We start from the raw sequence: 14905 nt of genomic DNA on the forward strand, positions 1-14905 counted from the left end.
GTGTGTGTGTGTGTGTGTGTGTGTGTGTACCTGTGTGTTGGTAAGTGTTATGGTTGTTTTTAGAGGCTGTGAGTTGCACAGGAGATTTCTCATCTTTTCCCGAGGAAGATGTGCAACCAAGTGCCTTTGTGTTGGAGCAACTCTTTCCCCACTAGGCCATGAGAGTTCCTTATAAAGAGAGGTTTGTTGTTAAATATGATCAAGTAGGAACCAACTCACAGCTGACCCTCCAGCTGGTTTTCAGAGGCAGCTAATCACACAGGAGGAGCTTGCTCATCTTTCTCCCAGGGAGCAGCTGGTGGATTTGAACTGCACACCTGGAGGGTCCTTGCAGAAAAACATCATCATTCAAAGGGTAGAGGATCAGCGCAGGAGAGGAAAACCTTAGATGAGAAAGGTTGACACAGCACAGTAACTAGGGCAATGAGAGAAGGTGTGTCAGAGATGTTGAGGTTGGCTCAGGATAAGGCAAGGTTCAGAGCAAGGTTCATAGGACCACTGTGAGTCATAATCAGTTTGGTGACACTAATAAAGAGCTCTAGTTACCTAGTGAATAAGGAGTTCTCTGTCAATACAAAGGCACTAGATTGGAACTTTTTAAAATCTTCAGAAAATATTAAGATAATTTTGCGATTAATAGTCTTTAAAACTACTGGGTCAAGAAGCTGCACTGCAATCCCAGAGGCGCACGGTTCGAATCCACCAGATGCTCTGCCGGGGAAGGAGGGACAATCTCCTCCTGTACCAGTCAGATCTGATTTGGTGGTACACGCACACACACAAATAATAAAAACAAAACAAAACAAAACAAAAAACAAAAAAACTACTGGGTCAATTGGCAGCATCAGGAAGGATGGTGAATGAGATTGTTCACAGCTTTAGTTTGCTTGGCTCCACAGTCAACACTCTTGGCACCAGCAGCCAGGCAATTAGAAGACGTATTGTGATGGGAAAGTCTGCTGTTAGGGACCTTTCCAAAGTACTGAAGCACAATGGTGTCACTCTGGAGACTAAAGTGCACCCTATACAGGCCATGGTCTTTGCAATCACTTGGTATGCAGTAGAGAGTTGGACAATGACAAGGGAGAATAGAAGGAAAATTGAAACCTTTGAGCTGTGGTGCTGGAGAAGAGTATTGAGAGTATTGACTGCTAAGAAAACAAACAGGTTGATCCTGGAGAGGGTTAAACCAGGCTGCTCCTTGGAGGCAAGTATTCTGAGGCTCTGTCTGACATACTTTGGCCATGTTGCAAGGATGGACCAGTCCTTGGAGAGGGACATCATGTTTGGGAGGGTAAAGGGACAGCACAGGAAGGGAAGACCCTCTATGAGGTGGATTGATACAGTGACTGGTATAATCGGGATGGGGGTGTTGGAGACACTGAGATTGGAATAGGATAGAGCAAAGTTTAGGGCTGTTGTACATAGTGTTGCTATGAGTCACAGGCGACTCAACGGCACAAAACAACAACAACAACAACAGGCTTAAAAAAATTCTAGGTGGGAGAAATGTGATGTGATCACTTTGTGAGATTATGTTAAGCTGAAATTTAGATATGAAATTTTTGTTGTTGTATGTATATTATGCTTACACACTTGTTATATTTAATGATCAACAATTTGATCATTGTTGAAAAAATAGAAAATATTTTTTTAAATGACTCATTTTTTCCATCACCTAGAGATAATCCCTGGCACAACTCATTTTATAGGTATCTAAACTTTCTTCTTTATATTTTGATATTTCTAGATGTATTTTCACCAAAACGGGACCTTATCTTCCTATAAGATCTTTTGTAAGTGTCCCGAAGATGGTTGTTAGGTGCTGTTGAGTCAAGTACAACTCACAGTGACCCTATGAACAAAAGATCTGAACCCTGTTCAGTCCTGCACCATCCTCACACTTCCTAACACAGAAGAGCACATTGTGATGGTCACCATGTCAGTTCACCTAGTCAAAGATCTTCCTCTTCTTCACTGACCCTCCACCCTTCCCAGTATCATGTCCCTCTCTAAGAAATAGACCCTCCTAGCAACATGTTCAAAGTGTGTGAGGTTAAGCTCCCTCTCCAAGTCATATCTATTCATTCTGTTGGCTGTCCATGGGATGTTTAGTGCTCTTCTCCAAAACCAAAGCTCAAAGACGTAAATTCTTTTTCTGCCACCCTTATTCATTGTCCAACTCTTAGATGCATAATAAGTAATCAGAAAAACTATGGCCTGACTCAGATGCACCTTAGTCCTCAAAATTATATCATTACTCCTCAATAATTTAGAGTGCTTCCTAACTGCAGATTTTCCCAGTGCAATGTCTCCTTATTTCCTGAATTCTGATACTAAGGGTTTTAATTGTGGATTCAAGTAAGATGAAGCTGCTGCCCGTTTCAGTCTCCTCTCCATCTATTATGATGTTGTCTATCAGTCCAGAGGTAAGAATCTTTCTTTGCTTGACACTGAGATGCAATGCATACCAAAGGCTTCATTCCTTGATCTTCTGCAACAAGGGCTTTAGGTTCTCACTCTCAGCAAACAAGGTTGTGTCATCTGCATAATGCAGGTTATTGATGAGTCTCCCTTCAATTCTGATACCACACTTCTCCTCATAGAGTCCAGCTTCTCAGAAAATTTGCTTAGTATACAGATTGAATAGGTATGGAGAGAGAATACAACCCTGACTCCTTCCCTTCTCAATTTTAAACCATGCAGTGCTCCCCTGCTCCGTTTGCACAACAGCCTCCTGGTTCAGGTATAGTTCCCCCATGAACACAATTAAGTGCTCTCGGATTCCCATTCTTCTCAATGTCAGCCACAGCTTGTCATGATCCACACAGTCAAATGCCTTTGCACAGCTGAGAGAACTGACAAACAAATTTAAGCCTCATTTTGCAATATTGGAAGATGTTACGGGAAAGATATTAAATGACCCAGAAAGCTTTAATAGAAGATGGAAGTAATACATAGAATCACTGTACCAAGGGGAGCTCTGATGGCCTAGTGGTAAGGAGTTGCAACTACAATCACAGAGGCACACGGTTCAAATCCACCAGATGCTCTGCCAGGGAAGGAAGGACAATCTCCTCCTGTACCAGTCAGATCTGATTTGACAGTACACTCACACAAAAATAATAAAATAAAAACTAAAAAAAAAAAGAATCACTGTACCAGAAAGAACTGATTGACACTGAAAAATTTCAGGAAGTACCATATGGTAATGAAGGAGGAGGTGGAAGCTGCATTGAAGAAATTGGCAAAAAATAAGGCCCCAGGAATCAATGGGATACTGATTGACTTGTTTCAATTAACAGATGCAGTCTTGAATTTGCTCACCAGACTATGCCAGAAAATTTGGAGGACAGCTGTCTGGCCGATGAATTGGAAGAGGTCCATATTTGTTCCAAATTCCAAGAAAGATGATCCAACTGAATGTGGAAACCATCAAACAATATCAGTAATATCACAAGGAAGGAAAATACTGTTGAAGATAATTTAGAAACTGCTTGAACAGTACATAGTTAGGGAATTCCAGAAGTTTAAGCAGGATTCAGAATAGGCCCTGGCACCAGGGATATCACTACAGATGTCAGGTGGATCCTGGCTGAAAGTAAGGAATGCCAAAAAATGATAACTACGTTTATATTATGTACTAATTTTGTAGATGTTGTTATGTACCAGCGAGTAGGAACTAACTCGTAGCTGATCCTCTAGCGAGTTTTCAGAGATTTCCCATTATTCTCCAACAGATCATCTGGTAGATTTGAACTGCTTACCTTCAGAATTGCACTGCAGCTTCTTAACAGTAGGCTACCAGAGCGCCTCTATTTAGAAGCAGTGTTTACTTTCTTTTTTTTAAATTAATGCCTTTTACAAAACCAGAAGTTTATAAAGTAGAAAGTCCTAGTACTCAGGGATAACACATTTTAATTTGCATTTCTTTGATGAAAATGAGATTACACACTTTTTCATATTGTTGTTGATTGTTTGCATTTCTTCACTGTGAATTACATGCTTAGCCTCTGCCCCTTCTTTCTGTTTTAGTGTTTATTTTTTTCTTCTAGATGTAGAATGATTCTTTACATATTGAAGATATTAATATCCTTGTTTGGCTTATGTTACAAATATTTTTCTCAGTTTTGCCATTTGCCTTACTATTTTGTTTATGATGCCCTTTGATGCATAATTTAATTTCTAGGTATTTACATACCTAAATATTTCTTGTATGTTTTTTGCCTTGGAGTTATGGTTTAAAAGACCTCCCACATACCCAGATTGCACAAATATGTAACTCAGATTTCTTATATTTCCATGGTGTATGTTCTTTGTTTTTAATTTCTTAAGATTTATTTTGGGATTTGATGAGAGGTAATGGATTAAAATTTTTTAAAGAAGGTTTATTCTGGCACTATGTTTTATCAATTTCATGTTACTCTACAATGTTTTCTCTGTATGAAACTCTTCTTTATTGTTTTTCTATCTATTCTGATACAGGTTCTGAATTTTAAAGTTGTCAACTGATACGAGTTCTGTATGTTTATTTCAATTCCATATTGCATTGCATTCTATTAGCTGGAAATTTCCATTCTAATGATTTCTTTCTGTGAATTCTTTTTGCTATGCATGCTCATCAATAGATGATGTATTTTAAAAGTTACTCTTGGATGCATTTTAAAAGTTAAAAAATGAATCCATTTGCATTATGATTATAATGGCACTAAATATGTATATATTTGGAGGAAAATTTTCATCTTTTCTGTAAATACAGAAAATATAAGGACAGAAATGACCAAAGATAAGAAGAAACTAAGAAACATAGCTGTAGAATGAAAGAGAAAGATTCTTACAGAATCCTGTAGAAAAAGAGTCACAAGTAAGAATGTCTTGCCTGGAAGCAGTGCAAAATATTTTTGTAGAAAATCAATTCACACAAAACAACTATGACATATCATCTTACCCCAATAAGAATAGCAAAATTTAACAGAACAGCAAACAACAAACGCTGGAGAGGTTGTGGAGAAATTGGAACCCTCCTTATTCACTGTTGGTGGGAGTGTAAAATGGTGCAACCACTCTGGAAGGCAGTATAGCGCTTTCTCAAAAAGTTATCAATAGAAATACCATTTGACTAAAAAATTCCACTACTGGGAATATACCCTAAAGAAACAATTACTGCCTCCCAAGCAGATATATGCACAGTCATATTTATTGCGGCTTTGTTCACGATAGCAAAGAGATGGAAACAACCCAGGTGCCCATCAACAAATGAATGGATAGAGAAGCTGTAATATATTCACACAATGGAATGTTATGCAGCACTGAAAAACAAAGAACTCATGAAATATTATACAAAATGCGTGATCATGGAGGACATTATGCTGAGTGAAATACATCAGTCACAAAATGACAAATACTGCGTAAAGCCACTGTTAGAGAACAGGACTAGCATGGGGGTTGGGGAGAGACGTCGAAAGAGGGGATAACAACCTAAGTGCCCATCAACAAACGAATGGCTAGAGAAGCTGTGGTATATTCGCACAATGGAATACTATGCTGCATTAAAAAACAAGGAACTCATGCAATATTATTCAAAATGGTTGACTCTGGAGAACATTATGCTGAGTGAAATATCCCAGTCACAAAAGGACAAATATTACATGATGCCACTGTTGTAGAATGGGACTGTCCTTGGGGTTGGGGAGAGACTGAGTAAGATGGGTTCAATAATGTATACTGCACTGAAACAGAGAAGGGAGAAAACTGTTTAAAAGAGATATATAACTACGTATTTCTGTCATCACAGGAGACTAGAGTGAGGGCTACATGGTGGAGGGGACCTGGGGGAGGGTTTGTAAAACAATGAAAGAATCTTTTCTTTTACTTTTCCATAATTTTTGGACTCATGTACTTATAACTTGTTAGTCAAATTTGTGTCTTCTAGGTTGCAACACCCCCATGATACATCTTCAAGGATATGAACATGTACGGCCAAGCACAATCAATAAGAGTGCATCTAAATTCCAAAATAAATCTCCATAATAGTCTATGTGTTTCCTACTGCCAAAGGGGCCCTTTAGAGTAGTGAGAGAAGATCTTCACCCTGAAACCCACAGCGTCCCTTTTCAGCAGGAAGTAGCTAAGAGAATACGCCATCCCCTTTTCCTTATGACTCAGGGTGAAGTCTCTCTCAGGGAGGAGTGATAGGGAATGGCAAAGGACACACTGACAAAGAAGATTAATCAGAACTGGCTTTGACAAGCACTGTGGCATTTGGACAAGAACAAACTGGGAGGAGGGTAGAGAGAATAGTGCAACAATGAATGAATGGAAACCCAGAATCTCTGTAAATGTTTATGAAAATTAATAAAATATAATTATAGGAAAAAAAAAGAAAGAGGGGATAAATAATGTATACCGCGTTGAAACAGATGAGGGAGAGGACTGTATAAAAGGAATATATGATAAAAGGAGTATTATTGGCGTGACAAGAGTCCAGAATAAGAGTTGCTTAGTAAAGTGGTCGGGGGGTGGGGGTGGAGGGCAGGGATATATAACAATCAAAGAACTTTTTCCCAAAAGAAAAAGCGAACCGTGGGGGAAGGGGCAGGGAGGGGACCGGGAGTAAAATGTGCAACAATGAATAAACGGAAATCCAAGTTCTTTATAAACTTCCATGAAAATAAAAAAAAAAAAAGAAAATGCATTCATAGACTCTGCTTGTCCAAATGAAACTAAAGGGACACCCGAGGCTAGGGCCTGACAGGGATCTCCTGCAGTAGTAGATAGGCTGTGTAATAGAGACATGACAGAAGGCAGAACCTGGTGCCTGTTCAGATGTGTAGGACTCGGGAGAGGAGCTGGCTGTGATATTACACCAGTGTCCGGCTCCTCTGATGGAGAAGCTGCTGCATTCCACAGAAACTTGGAAGTCAGGAAATGAATCTCGAGAGGCAAAGAGGATGGCCAGCGTAGGCTCAGCGAGTGGAAAAGAAGAGAGGGAACTGCCTTTTTTTTTTTTAGTCACAATTAAACATGTTTTATTTTAAGAAAGTCATTTGTTTAGAGAGGGAACTGCTTCTGTGTGGAAATGTTCTGAAGGAGGTTGTTGATGGAGCTTCTTGAGGACAAGGAAGGTAATGCAGAATCTGGTACACAGAACACTTTCAATAAAATCTGTGGCACTGAACTCAGCCAAGAGGTAGATTTGACATCATGTGTGAGAGAGAGAGAGAGCGCAGAAAAATCACATTGTGGAAGGGAATAAAATTGTGCCTTAAATGCTTTTAAACGAGGGGAGCTCTGGTGGCCTAGTGGCAAGAAGCTGCACAGCAATCCCAGAGGAACACGGTTCGAATCCACCAGATGCTCTGCCGGAGAAGGAGGCGCAATATCCTCCTGTACCAGTCAGATCTGATTTGACGGTACACGCACAGAAAAAAAAAATGCTTTTAAACGTTTTGTTAAAGGGTAAAAGCCAGACAGGTACAAACACAAATACACACACAGGGAGAAGAAAGCGAGCAGAAGAAAAAGAAGTAATTCAAATCCGAAATAAGAATCAGCTTAAAAAAGAAAAATGGGCAGATTGGATGCGATTGTGAGCAGACAGAGCAGTCATCCTCGACTTAAATGAGTCAAAGCGAATACAAGCACATGCCGCCCAACAAATGTGAGGGTACATGTAGATGCTCCTTAAAAACAAAAAGGTTTATTATGGTCCTTGATTATTGTAATGACTGTGTAAATGTTAGAAACTCTCATCAGTAAGTGGTGGTTCTAATTCAACTGATATTTTCAGTCCAGGGGACCATGTTGCTTTTATAAATTTGAATTATGTTGCCAGAGGGAAGGCTGTATGGATTGCCCACTGCAGCTTGTAGTGAGTCCAGCACCTCATGGTTTTTCATCATAACAAGTTATGTGTATGCCACTATGTACACTGACCTTGATGAGCCATGAGGGGGTTTCAAAGATAATGTTTACTAAGTGTCTTTCGCCATTGGCAATTACCTCCAGACTCTAATCATCTCACGATACACGACCTCCTTCTAACCTTCATGTTTCAGGATCTGCGCTTGGTCCTTTCACATGGATTTTATCATGTCTTTTTACAGACCTCAAGTTGCTGGAAGCTCCTGATCTGAGTTGAACTCAGAAAATCTCCAAGTGGTATTTTGCACAGATCATTTAGATGGGAAGGGCGTTGTGGGATTCACATTCTAGTCTGTGGCCCCCAGATCTTGCCTCACTGCTGCTAAAGAGAAAATAATGTAGTAGCTGAAACAATGAACTCTGAAGCCAAATTTTCTGCAATGAAATTTAGCTTTGCAACTTTCTAGATTATATGCTACTTCTTAAAATGGTTCAGTGTTGACCAATTCTTTTGGTCCAGTGATTCTGTGTAATTCCTTTGATCTTCTTTTGATGCTTTCTTCATCATTAAATATTTGGCCCATAGCATCTTTCAGTATTGCAACTTGAGGTTTGAATTTGTCCTTCAGTTCTTTCAGCTTGAGAGATGTCAAATGTGTTCTTCTCTGTGGGTTTTCTAACTCTCTCTCTTTGTACATTTTGTTATAATACTTTGCTTTAACTTCCCTAGGTGCCTTTGAAATCTTCCTTTCAGCTCTTTTACTTTATTTTGGGTTTTCCACATTCTAGTGCAATTTTCCAAGTCTCTTATGATATCTATTTTGACGTTTTCTTTCACCTCTGTCTCTGTACTGACCTTTCGCTTTATTCATGGATTAGATTCTTAATGTCATCCTGCAATCATCCTACAATTGATTTTGTCTTCATTCGAGTTCAATGTATCAAATCTATTCTTGAGATTTTTTAAAAATTCAAATGAGATAGATTCAAGATTATATATGGGACTTGTTTTACTTTTGTTCAACTTCAACATGAACTGGCCAATGAGTAGTAGTATGGCCTGCTCCAGAGTCAGTCCCTGGCTTTGTTTTGACTTTTGTTAATACTGAGTGTCTCCATCTACTCTTTCCACAGATATAGCCAACCTGTGTAGCCTAGCAGGTGAGGTCATTATTTATATTTTTTAAAAAAGGTATTTGCAATAGAGAATTGATTGGACAAAATTCTATCACTTGATCTCCAGCCTCATTTCTTCCAACAAGTCTATACTTTCCTACTACCAGTCCCTCTTTTTGTTTGCAATTTTTTCCACTTCTGTCATCAATTATTATTAAAGCATTAACATTATATGGTCAATCAATTTCAGAATACACAAGTTGGTAGATGTTCTCAATTTCTTCATCTTTAGCTTTAATGGATGATTTGTATATTTGAATAATAATTATATTACAGGTCTTCCTTTTAACTATGAATGTAATACTAATCTTCTATGATTTTTCATTTCTTGTATAACAAATTATCTGAGTATCTGGTTCAAAGTGGTCAATATTGGTCCATCTCAGCTCACTAACACCTAGGATGTCAAACTTTATACATTCCATTTCATTTTTGACAACTTTCAATTTTCCTAACTTTCCACAATCAATATAATTAGTACTGATAGTCAGGAAATTAGGAGACATATTATACAGGGAAAGTCTGCTGTCAGACACCTCTCTAAATTATTGAGGAGTAATGACTTCATTTTGAGGACAAAGGTGCACTTGATTCAGGCCATGGTCTTTTCAGTCATTCTTTCTGCATCTGAGAGCTGAAAATAGATAAGGGTGACAAAAGAAGAATTGATGCCTTTGAAATGTGGTGTTGGAGAAGAGTGCTGAAGATTGCATGGGCTGCCAAAAGAACAAACAAGTCTGTCTTGGGGAAGTGCAATAAAAGTGTTCCTGAGACACAAGAATGGTGAAACTTTAGCTTACATACTCTGGACACTCTTCCTATCAGGAAGTATTGGCCCTTATAAAAAGGTCTTAGAAAGAGAAGAAGACACTCAAAAAGAAGAATTGACATAGTGACTTAACAATGGGCTCAACTACAGAAGATATCAAGATTACAGTACAAATAGACTGAATAAAGAAATTGTGGTAATTCACACATTGGAATACTATGCAGCACTCAGGAGCAGTGCTTTAAAAAATTACTACATAACTTGGGAGAGACTGGAGGGCATTATGCTCAGTGAACTAACTCAGAATCATAAATGGACCATTATTGTAAAAACAGAAGGATAACTAATAAATAGGACCATTATGGTAAAAACAGAAGGATAACTAATAAAACGTGAATGGGGATCCAAGGGGGGGAAGGTGTGGGAACAGAGAGGTAAGGGTGGGCAGGAAGAAAATCATAGGGTTGCACAATTTGGTAAATGGGGGCAGGTAAAGGAAATAGGAAAGATCTGGTGAGGATCTAGAAAGACAGGGCAATGAAGGGCATGGCTTAATTGTGATTGATTTTATAAAATGTAATGAATGAGAATGATTGTATGAAACACAATGAGAATGAAGGATAATGTGAAACACAATATATACAAACTTTGTATGTAAACCAATGCAAAATTTAAAAAAAAAAACCCACACAAGAATCATTGATAATTAAAACTAATTTTCTCTTTAAAGTCATTAAAGACTCTCAAATACTTTAAAAAAGTTTTAAAAAAGAGTATGATGCAGGATAGGGCGAGATTAAGATGTGTTGTTCGGAGAGTGGAAATGTGTAGAAGTTAATTTGATGGCTCTTAACAAGAAAAACACCAACGGCCCCGATATGTGATCTCAGGAAACAGTTCTGTTGTTGCTGCCATCAAGTCAATTCCAACTCATAGTTACCCCATGTGACAAAGTATATCTTCCTCCTAGAGTTTTCTTGACTCTCATCTTTATTTATTTTTATTGTTATTGTGATTTGAGTAAACATTTACAAATTGAATTGGTTTTCCACTCAATCACTCACACACATTTAATTTTGTTATTAATTGAAATATCTACAATGTATTCCTACTCTTCCCACTTCCTGTTTGTGAGTTTCATTTCCATTAATCTGCCTTTCCTACCATTTACTACCTTCTGAGCCTTCTCCTTGGGCAAATCCTGCCCCACCCTTTTTATAAAGAAAAATTTTTATTTTATACTGGCTTAGTTAGAAAGTTCATATACACTGTTTTCACACTGGATCTTTACCATTTCCTTTACCCACCCCTCCCTCTACCCATCAAATTATGCGACCCTATGATTAACACCCTCTCCTCCCTGCGTATTCTCTTCCGTCCATCCCCATCCTCCCCTCCTTGGGTCCTCATACACATTTTACTAGTTATCTTTCTATTTCTACAATAATCATCTTATACAGTATTTGTCCTTATGGGGCTGAATTAGTTCACTTAGCATAATGTTCTCCAGTTCCTCTCAAGTTAGGTAGTGATTTTCAAAATCACTGATCCTGAGTTTTGCATAGTATTCCATCACGTGAGTGTATCATAATTCCTCAAACCATTCGATTTTGGTTGGACATTTGTGCTGTTTCTATGTTCTTGCAATGGTGAAAAATTCTGCTATGATCATTGATGTACAAATCTCAGTTTGTGCCTTAGTTCTCTCATATGTTCCAAGCAGTGGAATAGCTGGATCATACGGAATTTTCATTTTCAGCTTTTTGAGGAATCTTCAAACCACCTGCCAGGCCGGTTGTACTGTTCTACAAGTGCTACCCTTTTGATCTAGCATGGCTGATTATTCTGTTACTTTGTTCACCTATTATGTTGTTGTTGGTAAGTGCCGTTGAGTCATAGGTAACTCATAGCGACCCTATGAATGAAAGAAAGTCCTTGACACATGCATGACTTTCATCCCTTCTCCCAATTCATAGGGTTTCCGGAGGCAAGCTATTTATGGAAGTGGATACCAATCCTGCTTCCAAGTTTGCTTCAACTGGGGAGCTCCACCAAACACTGTCCACCATGTGTAACCATTACTGCATTTGTCACATCAGTGTCACAGTGTTCATCTTCACAGCAACCACAGGTTGCTCCTGTATGGCAAGTGGACACACCAGGGCTATATGACCTAGAAGACTGTTTGAACAGAAACAACAAAAAACAGGCCTGAGGGCTGTGGATTAGAGTCACCCACCTTTGGCTTGGTTGCATCGCTTTCAGTCCCCTTGGCCAGCTGGTCTCTCTCTGTATTGTTCAGTGCCATCGAGTCGTAGGCGACTCATAGTGAACCTATGAATGAAAGTCCTTTCTCCAGGTTCATAGGGTTTCCGGAGGCAACCTATTATAGGCTTGTATATTATTTGGTTGAAAATTGAGCCATATTGTTGTTGTTGTGTGTCGTAGAGCTGCCCCATCAGTGAATTTTCACAATCTGTAATCCATGACCAGGAGAGACTGGTCCTTGGAGATGGACATCATGCTTGGAAGGGTAGAGGGACAACACAGGAGAGTAAGACCACGGATGAGATGGATTTACACAGTAAGTAGGGCAAATGGGGGTTGGAGTGTTGGAATTAGTGAGTCTGCCTCAAGACAGGGCAGGGTTCAGAGCTGCTGTACATAAAGTTGCTATAGGTCACAGATGACTGATGGCATATAACAACAACAGCAATTTTATGGAAGGAGATCACCTAGCATTTTTCCTGCAGAGCAGCTGGTGGGATTTGAATTGTGTGCCTTCATTATTGCAACGCAGCTTCTTGCCACTAGGCTACCAAAGCTCCCTAGTTAACCCATAGGTATGACTTTTATTTCTTGTTTGAAGAGAAACACAGAAGCATAATTTCAGAGGTTCTGCATGTCTCAAATGGACCAGTAAGTCAATCTAACTTTTTTTTATGCTTTTAAATTTTGTTCCATATTTTTCACCCATTCTACCCAGGATCTTCTACTCTGGTGTCTTTTAGAGTGGTTGGCGGTGATAGTCAGCCATTACCTAGTTCTTAGGCTCTTGGGGTTGAAGGTCACATCATCCACTAGTCTTTGGACTAATTGTTTCAATGCATCTTTCATTTTCTTTGTTTAGGATAAAGAGAGACACACAGTTACACCTTAGATGGCTGCTTATAGACTTGAAGATGCCAAGATACCAATTACTACTCACCAAAGTAGGGAATAAAACAGCGTCTTTGTGGTCTGTGTCATGCCAATCGAGGAGAGCACCAGTTCCTTCTCCTAAAGAACTATTGGGTAGGCTGGAACTGCCGATTTTTGGTAGTAGCAGAACCCTTAACCATTGAATCACTAGGACTCCATCTCTAAACATCTTAATATACCAAACTTTCCAGTTAACTAAATCATTAAATATTTTATCCAAGTATAAATAATGAAGGTGGTTGGACATTAATGCAAAAAAGTCTCTTGACTGTTAGTTGAATATATTTTTCTATTATTTTGTGCTCAAGCATGTGTGAATATGCAAAGTAATGAGCTGTGCCCAGTTTGGGTAATAATATATAGTTGGCAAAAAGAAAACATGTGTAATTAAACTCATTTTATTTTTATAGGTGCTTTTGTAAGGCACGTCAAAAATATATAAATACACAGACACTAATAGAGTTGTATTGCATATTAGTAATCTGATCATGTCACTAAAGATTGTTTTAGAGCCTCTGGGAGGCCTGATGAGTCACCACAAAGAATTTGTGAGTGATATCAAACCTTCTATGAACATAGAGAAATGATGTTAGCTCTAGAACAGGGTTCAGGTCTTTTGCTCATAGAGCTGCCATGAGTCATATTTGATTTGATGGCAGTTAACCATTGCTAAGTGAGATTACTCTTGTTATATTTTGGAGGAACATTCTTCTAAGTTATACATTACTCTTTTGCCAATTTGCTGTATTGAGGTAATCTAGATTTGTTGTGATGCTGAACTTTGTTCCACTGGGGTGTCAAATACCATATGGTTACCCATAGTAGACAGTGTTTGTTTTTTTTTCTTTTGGTTTATTTAGATTTATTATTAATTTCAGTAAAAATTTACAGAGACTTTAAATTTCCATTCATTCATTGTTGCCCTTTTCTTCCCTCCCAACCCTCCCCCCCAGTACACTACCCTCTTGGAAAAGTAAAAGAAAAATTCTTCCATTGTTTTACAATACCTCCCCCAAGGTCCACTCCACCATGTAGCCTTCGCTCTAGACTCCTATCATGACAAAAATACCTAATCACATATCCCTTTTAAACAGTTTTTTCCCTCAACTGTTTCAGTGCAGTATACATTATTGAACCCATCTTTCTCAGTCTCTCCCCTACCCCAAGGTCAGTCCTATTTTACAACAGTGGCACCATGCAGTATTTGTCCTTTTGTGATTGAGATCTTCACTCAGCATAACTCCTCCAGAGTCACCCATTTTGAATAATATTGCATGAGTTCTTTGATTTTCAATGCAGCATAGTATTCCATTGTGTGAATATACCGCAGCTTCTCTATCCATTTGTTTGTTGATGGGCACTTAGGTTGTTTCCAACTCCTTGCTATTGTGAACAAAGCCGCAATAAACATGGGTGTGTGTATATCTGCTTGAATGTCAGTTATGGTCTCTTTGGGGTATATTCCCAGTAGTGGAATTGCTGGGTCAAATGGTATCTCTATTTGCAACTTTTTGAGAAAGTGCCATACTGCCTTCCACAGTGGTTGCACCATTTTACGCTCCCACCAACAGTGATTAAGTGTTCCAGTTTCTCCACAACCTCACCAGCATTTGTTGCTTGCTGTTCTGTTATATTTTGTAATTCTGACTGGGGTGAGATGATATCTCATAGTTGTTTTGACAGTGTTTGCTTGAGCTCTCAGTTTAAGACAGGTAGAAGCAGGAATGGCATCCACTTCCTAAACCACACGCCTATGGAAACTTCATAAAATTGGAGAAACGATGATAGTTACAGAAATGCATCAGGTCTTGATTATAGAGTAGCTAGGAGACATTCTTAACAACAACAATCAAACCCTCTTGCTTTTAGGACCCTGTCACTGCCAGGTAAAAGATA

Source organism: Elephantulus edwardii, unplaced genomic scaffold (genome assembly GCF_000299155.1).
Source record: "Elephantulus edwardii isolate Elephantulus edwardi_28Jun2011 unplaced genomic scaffold, EleEdw1.0 scaffold00059, whole genome shotgun sequence".
Taxonomy (NCBI): Eukaryota; Metazoa; Chordata; class Mammalia; order Macroscelidea; family Macroscelididae; genus Elephantulus; species Elephantulus edwardii.